The sequence below is a fragment of the Scomber japonicus genome, chromosome 10, assembly GCF_027409825.1.
Source record: "Scomber japonicus isolate fScoJap1 chromosome 10, fScoJap1.pri, whole genome shotgun sequence".
Classification (NCBI taxonomy): Eukaryota; Metazoa; Chordata; class Actinopteri; order Scombriformes; family Scombridae; genus Scomber; species Scomber japonicus.
In genome coordinates this window covers 3,552,702-3,567,776 of record NC_070587.1, presented here as the reverse complement: position 1 = coordinate 3,567,776, position 15,075 = coordinate 3,552,702, and positions in this window count along the sequence as shown.

Sequence of the window (15,075 nt, the reverse complement as noted above, 5' to 3'; positions counted from 1 at the left end):
CAGAGAAGCAGAAGCCTTCACTGTCCCAGAAAGTGAGTAATGTCACATCAGACACACTTTACCCACACAGTGTCAATTGAATAACTGCTGGTGGAAAATTATCCTCAGCTTGACCTCTATTAATAATGAGACAAACCAATGATGTCATTTTCATCAGATAGTGTTCATTGAACTGAAGCAGCACTATGATTGAGATTTTGATCTGAAATATTATCCACCAATAATGTTACAATAAAGTCTGTGCTATATGTACCACTGAGGATGAGAACAGGACAACTAATTGGGGTTTTTGATTTTTTAAACCAGAAGTATCGCAGCTGCAGTTGAGATAATAAAAATAACTAACTGGTGTACTATTTTGTGTAATATGTTCATATTGGTTCTTACAATACTCACTCGATTTAAATGTTTACATTGATGCATATTACATAAATGCCCTCCAATCACTTTGAATCCAGCAGGACATAAAGATGACACAACCTAGGCAGAAGCTTTTGGAAACACTGGAAGAATTAAGTTTCCTGGAAATCAAGAAATTCAAGTCGTTCCTGCAGACCTTTCAAATGAAACATCTACCAAAAAACCAGAGACTCCGAATAGAGAGGGCAGACAGCACGGTTGACCTAGTGGAGCTGATGGTTGAGATCTGTGGTCAACAGTCTGTGGAGGTGACCAGGGAGGTTTTAAAGAAGATGAACAGGGCAGATCTGGTCCATAGTTTGTCAGACACCAGCTCAGCATCCAAAGGTAAGTTGTGACAAAATAAACTCCAATACAATTATACTATCAACCATTTGGTGTGAGTGACAATTGCTGTGGGGTCTCATTCTTTGTTAATGCTGCAATGACAACATAAGACAGGACACTGATAACTGGATGGATTTCCTACCAACCAGGAAAATAAAACCACCAAGTATCTGCACGATTACACACCACTCGGAGAAAGTGCTATATAGCAGTCGATAACGTAACAACGACCAATAATGTAATACATTTGCCCATTTTTTTAATGTAATAAGCCAATAACGTAATAAAAGCACTGAACCAATAATGTAGTATCTTTTTGCCAATAACATAATATGCTATTGGCAAGTTATTACGTTATCAGCTTATTACATTAAAAAAATTGGCAAATTCATGGAATTCTTTTCATTACCATGATTTAAGTTGAAAACAGTTGTGTTTGTATTATTTTTCTCGCAATAAAACATAAAAAATGGTCTATATGTCCCAAACATGATATTAATACTAAGTGCCATGGAAGTGTGAACCTTCATATCCAATAAATAAAACTTAGATAAAGTAATATTGGTATATTATTACGTTATCGGCTCCAGTTATTACATTTGTAAAGGATTATTTTTTACTAGGCTAATAATGTAATAACTTATTACATTATTGGCAAGTTGTTATGTTATCGTCTGGTCAAATTTATTACGTAATTGGCCTTTATTGATGCATTATTTGTGGGAATCATTTAGTTGTTACCATTAAGCTGTTCTTACACCATCATTAATTTGGCTTCATACTTCAACAGCATAATACAGGACATTGATGATATTGCATGACAGCAACATTAACACCCATTACTTCACGTTTGAACTGTCCAGTTGTTTATTGTAATGTATGTACATGAAACACAAATAAAGCTCATTGTTCCTGTATTTTTATTTATATAATATATCCCTCTCATGATGAATTATTAATATATCAGCTACATGTATTTAGCCTGTACATTGTACATAACAGTCAACCTGTGAAGTGCTGCCACCTTTCATAAACTGAGATTTGACTCATCAGTAAGTCCTGCATAACATATTGTTCTCATATTGGAGCAAAGCTATGACAGACAGATATACAATAGATCATGTCTGTACAGAAGAAGAGTGTAAGAGAATATGTAGCACATAGTTACTGTAAAAACAACTTTACATATTAGACAAGCCTCCTCACTGTCCATTTTTAAAACTCATCTTAAAACCCATTTTTATTCCTTGGCTTTCAACCCTGCATGAGACTCTGCTCCTGTTTTAGTGTTTCATGGTTTGTTTGTAGTTATTGTTTTATTGTTTTTAATTAACAATTATTTCAGTATTTATTTCCTGTTAATTGTTTTATCTATGTATGTACAGCACTTTGTTTCAGCTGTGGGTTTTTTAAAGTGCTATATAAATAAAGTTGAGTTGAGAGAGTTGAGAAACATAATGTAAACATTTTATGTTGTCTTTTAACAAGGGCCTTCAAGAAGCTCAGAGTCTGAGGCTCATGGAGACATTATGGTAATCCATTTCATTCATCAATTGTCATTCACTTTGTGATCTTTGTCCATTTAAATGATGTTGTAAAATTAATGATTAAACAGAATCTATTTATCTAATTTATAAATGTGACTGTCCTCTGATGCAGGACTCCAGTGACTGGACTAAACTTGAACCTGAAGTGAACAGTACAGATGCAGATGAGGCTTCAACTTACAGGTAAAAATAACATCTTCAATATTGTGTCACAACAAACTGGACAGATTGAAATAAACTTGGTTAAGTTACATTTAGTGTTTTTACCTGATAGTTGTTTTATCTTGTCCTGTTGTTTTAATCCAATTTTAGCATAAATGCTATGATTCTCAGATTGAATATTAAGCACTTTTTGTGGTATTTTAGGCATGAATTGTTAGGGTATGTACCATATAAAAACAAATATAAGTATACATACACATTTTGTTCTTTTTTCTTTCAGTCTCCAGTCTGAAGCAGGAACGTTTGAATGCAGTGTATCTGACCTGCGATGGGTCTGTAAAGAAAAGGTCAGCTTTAAGTACCAGTTCTGCTCTTGGGAAGAACACATGGAGAGAATGGAAAGCTTACAATACATGCCTGCAGGTCCCCTAATGGACATCACAGTCACTGCTGGGAAGTTAAATGAAGTATACCTGCCTCACTGGATCTGCACAGGTAGGTGGAAACATAACAAAAAGTATTATGAAAACAATGTGTAAAAACATTTGTGCAATCTCTTTCTCCTCACTAAATGTGTGTGTTTGTATTTTGTGCAGATGACAACCCTGAAATACTTGACAAGTTTGCAGTCCTGCACATAGATTCCTGTGGAGATGTTGTTGAGCACGCGTCTGAGGTCACATCATCCCACGTCAAGTTATCTGAACCACTTTTCTCTCCAAGAGCACCCGTGATCCTGAAAAAACTTGGCTTTCCAGTGAAAATAAAGTGCAAAGTGTTAATATACTATCAAACAAACACAACATTCCTCAAGCTACATGTGTATTTGATCCCACGTGATCCTGCTCTAGAAATGGTAATTTTATATTTTACTGTCACAAATGTGTATTATAATAAGATTTAAAAAGCCGACAACAGAGTATCAAGGCCAATGATGGGAAAAAAAGTGGAGTTGTGAGAATAGTAATGAAGTGGGAGGGGTCACTGGTCACAGAGGATTGTTTCCCCCTGTCTGTATTAAGATGAGGCACCTAAAACATGAGACAACATAGTGGAAACATTTCCTCATTTCAAAGTGATGGACAAAATGATTATCCTCAGATTTAAAAAAATGTGTATTTGTTTTGAGGCTAATAGATCTCACTGATGAACTGAAATTTTACAAATTAAGCCCACTGCTTGCTATTTGTCAATGTGCAGCAGCCTTCAATCTTTTTCTGACATTAGCCATCGTGATTTGATCTCTATACTCTGGCATAATTGTCAGGACAAAACCAAGTGATATAACCTTTATAAGGTTATACAACTCAGGAATTATGCAAATTGTCTATTGTATTTCACTCGTGTGATACACTAAGTATGTCCTCACTGATAAAATATACTTTTTTACATGAAGCTCTCACTTGTTTTCTCATTAAACCACAATTCTACAGCAGTGTATTTTAGTTTTTTATTTAGTTGCAAAATTTTACATAGTAAAACTTTATTCTCAAAATAAAATGTCTTTTCCAGCTTTGTGTTTACTGTATGTTGCATTTTTTTCTCAGTCAGTGAACAAGACAGAATTGTCAGATGAATACACAGCAATCCGAAAGCCACGTCCGGACAAGTCCCTGAAAATGCAACAAGAATTTGCTCTCAAAGCAAACATAGACACAGCCACAATCTCCCCTCAGGTATGATTTGTACTGTTTGTCAGTAATTACATTTCAGTCAGCCAACTCATGTTGAGTGGATTATCATTTAAATGTTGAATATGTACAACACTAGTGTTTGGCTGATGTGTGATTCCTCACGAGGAGCAATGGTACTTACTATGGTAGTAATGATTAAATGCTGAACAAAATGATACATTTAAGGAAATTGGCATGTGGACTCCTTAACCTGTAAATAATGTATCATTGTTTGTATTTGCTATTTGTGCAAAGGGACATGTGACATCTTAGCAATGTTCTCTCTAGACATTGCTTTTAAGAGCCTAGTGAAAGATCTATTGACTTTTTGGCCACACATAAACTACTTCAAGAAGGTAACCAGTACTGCTGGTGTGTTGTGGGGTCAACTTTGCTCGCTGTTTCAGAGTTTGGGAGAGATCAGCAACTAGACAGAAATGTGGATGATCTAAGCATGTACAAAACAGTGTTCCTGATGACCAGATACAATTTTTATTTTATTTTTTTGTAAAGGGTTTAATTTGACTGTTTACCATCAAAAATTAACTCCTCTCTCCTTTTATGTTGTATTTTTTACACAGATATTAACCCTCAGGTTTGACAGCCAGGATCCAAATTTCTATGAACTGTTCATTAAAAATCCAGACAGAGACTTCAACCTTACACTCTCACACTCTTGTACGAATAAGTGTAAACCAGTGTGTGAACCAGTGTGGACCTGTGAAATTCGAAAAGGTCAGTGGTTATTAATTAATATTACAATATTACCTGTATTATATACATTCCTATGAAATTAATATCAATAATAAATAATAGCTTAACTGAAGCAAGTTTGGGTATTGGGATTATCACAGCTGTAATAACATCTGTTGGTTTTTGATGCAAACAATTACAATTTGCTCTTTAGAATTAGAAAATGAATATTTAAAGTCTGTGTGCAGTAAGAATAAATATGTGTTCTGAGTTTGACATACCACAGAAAAATGTGTTTTTAACCACCCTGCCAAATTTGAATGATTAAAAAAATCACCAAATAAATGAAATTAGGCCTAAAAGTTGTGTAAAAATCAGCCTCTTTCTGTGCTCCCAAATGCTGTGGGTGTGCCTGCCGAGTTCGCTGAAACCCCGCCCCCTACCAAGTGTCACCTGTCAATCAAAGTCACCACCTCTACCAGAAACATGGACGCTAGGTCTGAGAGCTTTCTGCTGCTAGCTCAATTGCTAGCTCAGCGGCTAGCTCGGCAGCTAACTCTAACTGGCTAACTGTAGACTGTAGTAGTAGTAGTGTGTGCTGAATGTATTTATACCTCTACAGCAGCAGGGGCGGGTTTATGCTAATCACTAAATCCTGAACACAGAAATCTTGAAACACAGTTTGTGAAGCCTAGCTCCACAATTCAAATCTACATGGTTGAAATGCTTTTTACACCTTTTTTAGAAATACATTTATGACCTATTTAATGTGTTTAGAAGAAAATGTCTGAATTCACTTTACACGGTCTTTAAGGTAATAAATATTATATGTAGTTAAAATGTCTTGTTATTAAATATTTAGTTGTGAATGCAATACATAAACCCTCAATATCAGCTATCAATATTTTGTGTTCTCCATTTGATTTCAGTTGACTACCCAAAGTCTGGTCATTTTGAAGGTAAGACACAGCATAAATGTCCATTACTATGAGATTTAAGTCATATTTCATAACTATGTCATACATTTGCTGCAAATATTCCAACTAGAGGAAAGACAATTTGACTTTCAATGTTTAAAATGTTTGTAACTTTGAAACCAAATTGTAAGATTACCAAAATATTATTGTAGCACCTAAATTGTTGTGTTTTTTATGTTTGTTTGTGTTTTACATATTTAAAATTAGACCATTTGTTGATAAACCGGTGAGAACTTGGAGAGCTGAACTGGGCTATTTTGTACCATATTCTGGTACTTTGGTTAGTTTGTTGCAGTATTCTTGTCTAGAAAAAAACATTTATTATATAATCCTCATTGAATGTGTTGCAAACTAGGTGCTTCAAACTAAAACATGCAGGTTTGCAAACACTGCATTTTGCTCCCTTAAATGTGAAATACTGATAAATACTTGTTCAAAATACATTATTCTTGATTATGTGGGACTGCCGTTAAAGGATACGATGGACAATTTTCAACAAATCTCATGTGTAGAATCTAATCAACAACAATATATCCGACTTACAAGTATTGTGTCTGTACCCACAGTGTGACATGTTATTCCTTTGTGCCAAAAAGAATATGGTTAGTTGTTTAAAAATGGCTCCAAAGACTAATAACAAGTTTTTACTCTTCAGAAAGTATTTATGTGTCAGGAAGCGGCCATCATCACACATGAGCAAGAACAGATGTCTACGGCACAGTGGAATATGATCAAGCTTTGGTTACACACAGGAAAGACTGATTGATTATTACTGTAGTTTGGCTCTGCACATGAGATTTGTTAACAATAAGAAAAATATAGAAAATTGCCAACTATAAGTACAACCATAGGTACTCTCCCTGGTGTCCTCGGTCCTTAAACTTAAATCCTTTGCTCAAACCTGCAGCATGAATTAATTTTGTGTTTAATATTCAGTCATCTCCACTTTAAATACAAAAAGCTGAAGTTATATAGAAATGGTTGATTGTGTGAGTGAAAGGACTAGCAAGAAGTAGCCCTGAAATTATTTTTATCACAATGATACCAAGGTGAGAGATTCCAGATTGATTTGTTGGTAATTTTTGATTAAATCTTTTGTATTGTTAATCTTTATGAATGAAGATAACCTGATGCAAAGTGTTTTATTCCATTTCTCTTCAGAGGAACACACTGTGGATAAACTATCTGCACAGGTCCAGAAAGTGAGTAATGTTACCTCAGTCTGACTTTTCACAACAAATCTTCATTCAATAACATGCAGGTTAAAAATCTTCCAATATTTTAAATCATTAAAACTGATGCTGCATTCAGAGGAAAATTATGTTGAAATCTTCTCTCTTTGTTCATTTGCTTTAAATTCACCAGACAACAATCAAAACAGTTGGAGAGAGGATTTTGGGGAGGCTGCAGGATTTGGGAGAAGAAGATTTCAAAGACTTCAAGTGGTTTTTGCAGAAAAGAGACCTCATCCCAGCAGACCTCCCGTGCATACCATGGAGCAAACTGGAGAGCGCAGACAGGACATTTGTGGTGGATCTGATGGAGCAGACCTACAACCAACAGGCTGTGGAGGTGACCAAGATGCTTTTCGAGAAAATTAAGAGGAACGATCTGGTGAAGCTGTTGTAAAAACACCAGCTCAGGATCCAAAGGTGTATTATGGGGAAAAAAACCCAACAACAACACAGATGTGGCCTGTTGTTTTCTCCAACTTGGTTATGAATCAGAAACTATGTATGCAGGGTGTTTTCTTCAGTATTACTCTTTATGTAAATCACTCAGGGCAGGGTTGCTAATGCAAGAACAGATTTAGATTTTGTTTCAAAATATTCGGGGACTTCACGATGCCTGTTTTATATCTATGAGGCAAATATACTGTTTTCATTCAGTTCATGAGTCACTGTAGCCAGTGTTGGGGAGTAACAAATTACATGTAACGTTATGTAATTTAATTACAACATTTACATAATTGTAATCCGTTACATTACTGGGAGAAAATGTATAATTAAATTACAGTTGCTTTTGGAAATTTCCATGATTACAATTTTAGTTACATTTGAAAAATCGCAGCAAAAGTTCAGATTTATCAAATCGTTTTTTTCATATCAACCTCCTCCTTTCAAAGCCGCAAGTTGGATCCTGATGCTATCTTTGGTCATGTGCCATTTAGCCAGACTCAGCAACATGTCAGAGGTGCAGAAGAATACGTTCCTGTGTTGGAAATACAAACACAGACATCCCATCTCCCGCATATTGATATCGACTCCCTGACGCCTGGAGTGAGTGAGCACAGTACACACTAGTGAGCGTCTGCATGTGTGTATATGTGTGACTATAAATGCAGTGTGCGTGAGAGCAAAGCTTCCTGTGTTGCGGCTTATTATACCGACATTGACCGAAACAGTCAATTTGAAAGTTTTCTCTTCAGAGATCAAGAAACTGAGCAATGACCCATCAGTCTGACGTTACACAACACAGCTTTCATTCAACAGACTGAAAATTCATCTCAGCTTCAACTGAATAATTATGATACAAACTAAATAATCATAATTTTCATCAGAAGAATCTGTGTTCAGCTGTGTCCATTCAGCCAGAAATCCTGGATGTTTTCTTCAATAAAGTTACCATACTGCTATCTAGCAGTTAAATTATTACCCTTCAGACATCGTCAACAAAAGCAGAAACTTCATGGCGGAGCTGTTGTATTGATTTATACTAGACTGTACATGTTTACCTAATAAAGTAGAAGATGTTTGCTCTTTATGTACATTTTTATTCTTTACTATATGTTATGTTCTTATTTTTATCTTGTATTTTATGTTATTATTTTTAAATATATTTTTTATAATGCCCTGTTTTTTTACTGGATATCTTTATTTTTAATGTTTGACATAAAACACTTGTATCATGAATGTTGGTGAAAGGTACTCTGCTAATTAATTTGCGTTGTCTATGAATGTACTGTATACAATGGAGAACTGTTTACTGTGTGAGGGTCATTCAACATATTTCCTATTGTGAAATCTATAATAAATTCCCTCATTGTTATGTTTGGTTGTGATTATTCAAGACAATGAAGTGGGAGATTGGTGCACAATGAGAACGAAAGAGTAAAGAGTGTATTTAATTTGCAGAGCTGCACCACAGAGCTCTCCATATCACAAACCAACTCTATTTTATTTAACTTGCTTCTACAATATTATTTGTAATAAAGCAACTCTTATGGATGAATCCTGGACTCCATAAGAGCTGTCTGGACATTTTTATTGTACAGTAGCTGCAGAAATGGGCCTAAATCCCCATACCGACAAATCACTACTACTCAGCTGTGCAGGATTAGCAGGTTCTCTCCTTGATAAAGGTGAAGCAGGAGGAGGAGGGAGGTCGAATAAGGACCTCAAATGAACTCACACCACAGAGGTATATGTAGAGGAGCATAAAGAAGCTACACCTGTGGCCTCATTTAAAAGACAGTGCTGATGAAATACTGAGCAAAATTTGATTTGAGAGGGTTAGGGTTTCGAAAACTCTTTAAATGTTTATGATAAAGTGGACCAATAAAAAAATGGGTGATATGAAGTGAAATTAAATGTGTGAGGAGAGTCAGACAATTTCCCCAGTCTCCAAAATGTCAGACGCCCCCGCGTTCGCTGACGCGCAAAGTATAAAGTGGCAACGGCCACTTCAAAGTTTCTGTACAGGTGCTCACACTCTCCCGTCATGTTTGTTTCTATAAATCCAAACGTTTTCATGGGAAGCTGCTCTTTCAAGGCCCATTTTGGGTCCCCACCACACTTTCAACATACTATGATGTCAACCCTAAATTTGAATCCTAAACGAAGCTCGACTGAAATGACTAAGGCAGAAACAATCGGCCCAGACAGGTCAGATCAGTTCACCTCAGTTGTTCAGTATCACAGACCAGAGCGTCAACTCAGTCAAAACATTTCCGTGCTTTGATATGTTTTTGTCTTTTTCGTTTTGTATGTTTTTTGTTTTTTTTTTTTTAATAATTCATTGATGTGTTTTTGTTAGTGTATTTTCAGATGTATTATGTTCCTTTTGTGCTTTGCACCTCAGGGCCACCACAGTGGGTTATCTTGTAAATAAAATAAAAAACAAACTATGTAATGAAAATTTTGAGGGAAAGAAAGAGTTTAATTTTAATTGTGCAGAAGCAGAGAACTGCCGTGCTTGCAATGATTAGTTAATTATTTCATCATGCCGACATAAAAAAGCTCAGTTTCTTGTGATGAAGTTATGAAGTTATTTTATCACCTCTTACAGATCATACAACAGAGATATGATGATGTAAACTTATTGCTTTTGCTTATGCATGATGGATGTGCCGTGTACTAAAAGTTGCATGATGGCTCAATGTGTGAGCACAATATACTGAAATATATTCAGATGGATATGGAAGTACATTTGGGCATGCGCACTGTCAGCTACGATTTCTTTGATATGATCACCTGCTGTCGCCATATAGAAACGCCCAATGTTTATAAAGGAAACCTGTTTATAAAGAAAACCAGTTTATTTGTTACAGCTGATCTGAAACACTCACTGACGGAGGAGACAGAGACGACTTGGGTTTATTTCTCATCTTAACGTCCGGAGCGACAGGCTGTTAAAACGGTAAAATAGTTTTTCAAAGTTTAAGCTACTTCTTTTGTTTCCTTTTTAACTTCCACTTTTTTTGCTGGAGTTATAGGATCATTCCTCATTCCTCAATCAGAAATATGTCACAACCATAGACATATATACTGTAGGTCACAGCCGTGTGGATCATTAACCTTGTTGCAGTGGGCGCCCTCGTTCTAGTTCGTGATCTAGGAGGTTTCTCTATCTATCTATCTATCTATCTATCTATCTATCTATCTATCTATCTATCTAGAAGAATCAAAGAATGGCCCTCTCTATACAACCCCATGCATTTTAAAATCCTTCTCATTGTAAGCATACTTATCAAAATATCATCCATTTTGCTCAAGAACAGCAGAATCTTGCCATGTCTGTGGGGGGACCTTTTACAGTGCTTGCATACTACATATGATAATTCATACTCAGAAAGTTGAACTGAAGTGACATTAATTACAAGATGATTAGCCTTAGCATCAACCTGTTTTGGGTCATTTTCGCCTATTTGGGATACCCAAATGGAAAAGCTTATAACATAATAACTGCAAGTCCTAGGTGCATGTATGATACCTCATTTGAAAGCTGCTGACTAACTCTAGTTTCTGAAAATGTGCTTATTCAGTATGTGGCACACACACAACCTAAACTACATCAGCTCAAACATGGCTCAAAAACATTTTTTTTGTCTTCGCCTCAACTATCCCATTTTTGAATAACAATAACTAGGCAATGCTTTATGCCAGGCATATACCACCATACCACATACCTTCTACATCTTGTCAACCACACCTGGATGAAGTTTCAGACCTCTAGGCCTAACCTTATGAAAGTTATGGCGTTTTTAGTTAGTGGTGTCACTGGCGTTCCCAAACCTCTCCAAAACGTCTCCAAATGACCAAATTGTGCCAAATGCATTTTACTCACTTCTGTGACACTGGAAACATTGCTGAAGCATTTTGGTGACTATAAAACCTTTCACCATGGTTCAAAACAGATTTTTTCACACATTCATTTGATGTGTGGTTGGAGGGGTCTCCACATGTTTTTAGGTGGCTATATTGAAATATTGTCATGTGACAAGGCACTACAGAATGCTAAGTAATAAAGCTGAATTTCAAACAAGGATTTTTTTTTTATTCTTCAAATGTACTAGTATACAACTGTGCCAATATCAACAAAATATGAACAATAAACTATACAAAATATACAGAATATGAACTAAATATGAACAACATACAAAAACTATAAAAAGTGTATAAAAGTAAAAAGTAATGCAAATACTGTTGGGTCAGGGGGTGCAGTGCAACATGAAGTGGATGGGTGTTGATGCAGGTCCTTGGTCCAGGCGATGCAGAAGAGGATCATTGACGCTTCTGACGACCGCTCACAGCAGGAGAGGGGGGTTGGGGGTCTGTCTGCCTCAGTCTCAGGCTCCCAATCTACATCACTGTCAGTCTGTGACCTACAAATCACAATGTAATGCGCGAACAAATTATAGTAAAAACACAAAACATCAGAAAAATAACTGTAATAAACAGAATAATTGTATTGGGGTAATATTCCCAGTGTCTGGGCATTCACAATAAATAAAAGCCTAATGTAAAGTCAATAACATAATTGGGCTTCATGACTGCTTCAAAGGTAGGGAGTCGCTGTTTATTTTATGTACCTCACGTTTACCATGCCGGTAAATATGAATGATTTATGGTTTGCTGCTCATGATTTCTGTAAAATCAACTGGATGGTTGAATTGCGGTGATTTTAACCTTTCTAACAATGTATAGCATGTCCATATTGACGGAAGTTGAAGCTGTATATTGCTGCGTATCATAACTTCAGCTGCGGGAGGGGCAAATCGTCCGCCGGCGGGCGAAGGATGTTAATACAGTTGTGAAGCTGTCATGAAATAAGGTCACTGTTTAAGACAAGCTAAGCTAAATAATAGCTTACAGTCACAAATCACGTTAATAACAATAACACATCAATGACAGTCATTATGAAGGTAAACCTAATTATGATGTAGCATTAGGCGATTCATTGTTGGATAGTTAGGTAAAGCTGTGGATAAAGAAACAATATCTCATTTAAGGTCACAGTAAACTAATAGTTAGCAGTACAAACCTGCCAGCAGTCACTATACTGTGTAAAATCCAGGTTACATGACCCACTCTGTTACATACTAACAGAGAAAATCATGTCAGCTATTTGTTTGTGTTGGTAGTATTTCTTCTTCTTTGAGTTTTAATGGTGGTCAAACCAGTTTATAGACGCATTACCGCCATCTAGTGGATAATGTGGAGCATAGATCAGCAGAACAAGCAGACAAATTATCTCTATTATTCCTGTTACTCTTAAATGATTGACTAGAAGATTGCGTATTTTACATTATGTCTTTCTGCGCAAATTCCCAAATGTAATATTGTGTTTTACATCATGAAGTAGGGTGGAGTAGGGGCACTGACTAATGTGGGACATCTAAACTCCAGTGTATTTATCTCTTTTACTACAACATGATGGGTGTTGAATCCGAGCAGGGGTGTCATGTAATATAAATCATATGAGTTTGTGGGTGTGATGTTATATAAATGGGGGCAGAAAAATAGTCAAACAGGAAGTACTCCTTGGGAAGTCCACTTGAAGGTCAGTGACATAGGATTAATTCAAAATCAATGTTAAATCTGGCCTGAATAAAACAATGTTCCTAATTGTTATATTATTTTTGTGATGTATTTGAGCATCAAATTATCCATAAGCCTAAAAACTAGTGTCCCATACTTCAGTGAAAACTGTCTGGGATTAGAAAATCTACAAATTCTGAAATAATTTGGCATAAAGAAAACTAATACAGATGATATTGATGATTAAGAGCTGTCAACAGTCTTTAGACTTTCTCAAGTGTTCTGCTCATTGTTTTCTGTGTCAGTCACACTAAAGAATCACAGATGTTCCCAAAATGTTCAGTCCACAGTTATTAACTTTTCAACTTTCTTAAGAAAACACTTTTAACACTTACAAGACAAACTATCTGCATTGGTCCAGAAAGTGAGTAATGTCACATCAATCTGAATTTTCACAGCAAAACTTAATTCAATAAGATGCATGTTCAAAATCCTCAAATATTTTAAATCATTAAAACTGATGCTGCATTCAGAGGAAAAGTTCTTCTATAATCAATAAAAAGTATGTTCAAATCTTTGTTTAGTTGCTTTTCAAAGTTCTTCAACACTTAAGAGAAGAAGATTTCAGAGACTTGAAGTGTTTTTTGGACAACAACATCCCAGAGAGCAAACAGGACACGTGTGGTGGATCTGATGGAGCAGACCTACACCCAACGGGCTGTGGAGGTGACCAAGATGCTTTTCAAGAAAATAAACAGGAACGATCTGGTCAAGCTGTTGTGAGACACCAGCTCAGGATCCGAAGATACATTATGGGAAAACAACAAACAAACAAACAAACACTCAGTAGTGGTCTGTTGAGTGGCAAAAACACTCCTATTGTTGCTGTAAATCCAATCAATTACAATATTACAAAACATTTGGATCTGATCAAACAAACAGTTAAACGAGTCATATTTTGCCACTGTTGCCAGATTCAGGTTGAGTACGTTTAAAAAATCACTATTCACGATATTTTGGCCTGAATTTCAGACGTTCGAGGTCGAGGTTCCATCTGAGGATCCATCTGTTTGGGCAGCTTACTTGTGAAGTTTTGTTGCCCCAATCAATAATGTAACAAGTGTAGTTGTCGTCAACTAAAATAACGTTATCTTCAACTGTTCTGAAAAACTACATCAACACCCACTACGACTTCAATAATTCAGACAGCGTAGACAAAAGCAGAAACTTTTAAGCCAAAAAGTGATTTGTGAAATTGTGGTGGTCAACAGCATCACACACAAACTCAGATTCAAGAGCAATAGGACATCCAAAGCAATCAACAAATTGTTAAGTGGTGCAAGACCTCATCTCAGCAGACTTCCCGTGCATCCAATGGAGCAAACTGGAGAAGGCAGATATGAAGCGTGTGGTGGATCTGATGGAGCAGACCTACAACCAATGGGCTGTGGAGGTGACCAAGATGCTTTTCAAGAAAATAAACAGGAACAATGTGGTGAAGCAGCTCAGGACCCAAAGATAAATTATGGGAAAACAACAAAAAAAAAACACTCAGAAGTGACCTGTTGAATGGCCAAAACACTCCTAGTGTTGCTGCTAATCCAATTAATTGCAATGTTCCAAAACATTTGGACCCAATCAAATAAACCTTCCATATTTTATTATATTTCTCAGAGATCCATTCAGAGCATTTTCTTTTTACAAAGTAATGCTAACTTCTAGCATCTTGGCCACTGTTGTCAGACTCAGGTAAGTTTAAAACATGCCTGAATTTAAGACATACGTGTTGAAGCTCATGAAGCTTTTTTTGTGTATTTGTCATCAACTTGAGTAACATTATCTTCACCTGTCCTGAACAATACCAGCGCCCATTACGACTTCAGTAATTCAGACATCGTCGACAGAAGCAGAAACTTTTAAGCCAAAAAGTAAAATTCACGGTGGAGGTGTTTATTGATTTGCACTAGATTGTACAAGTTGACTTTATAAAGGTGGGAAGTGTGTGCATATTCTTTTT